The sequence below is a fragment of the Nylanderia fulva genome, unplaced genomic scaffold (assembly GCF_048542155.1).
Source record: "Nylanderia fulva isolate GAGA-0341 unplaced genomic scaffold, ASM4854215v1 Scaffold799, whole genome shotgun sequence".
Classification (NCBI taxonomy): domain Eukaryota; kingdom Metazoa; phylum Arthropoda; class Insecta; order Hymenoptera; family Formicidae; genus Nylanderia; species Nylanderia fulva.
Window position 1 is genome coordinate 5,001 of NW_028190915.1, and position 389 is coordinate 5,389.

Consider the following 389-nt stretch of genomic DNA (forward strand, 5'->3'; position numbering starts at 1 on the left):
CCCAGCGAAAGCAACACGCCGCGATCGGACTTTGGTACGGCGGCTCGTGCCGCCGAGGTCGCCCGCAGCGAAAGCAACACGCCGCGAACGGACTTGGAAGAATTTCTCGCTCGCCCGGCGAAAGCAACACGCCGCGAACGGACTTGGATGAATTTCTCGCTCGCCCGGCGAAAGCAAACACGCCGCGAACGGAACTTGGAAGAATTTGCTCGCTCGCCCGGCGAAAGCAACACGCCGCGAACGGACTTGGAATGAATTTCTCGCTCGCCCGGCGAAGAAGCAACACGCCGCGAACGGACTTGGATGAATTTCTCGCTCGCCCGGCGAAAGCAACACGCCGCGAACGGACTTGGAAGAATTTCTCGCTCGCCCGGCGAAAGCAACACGCC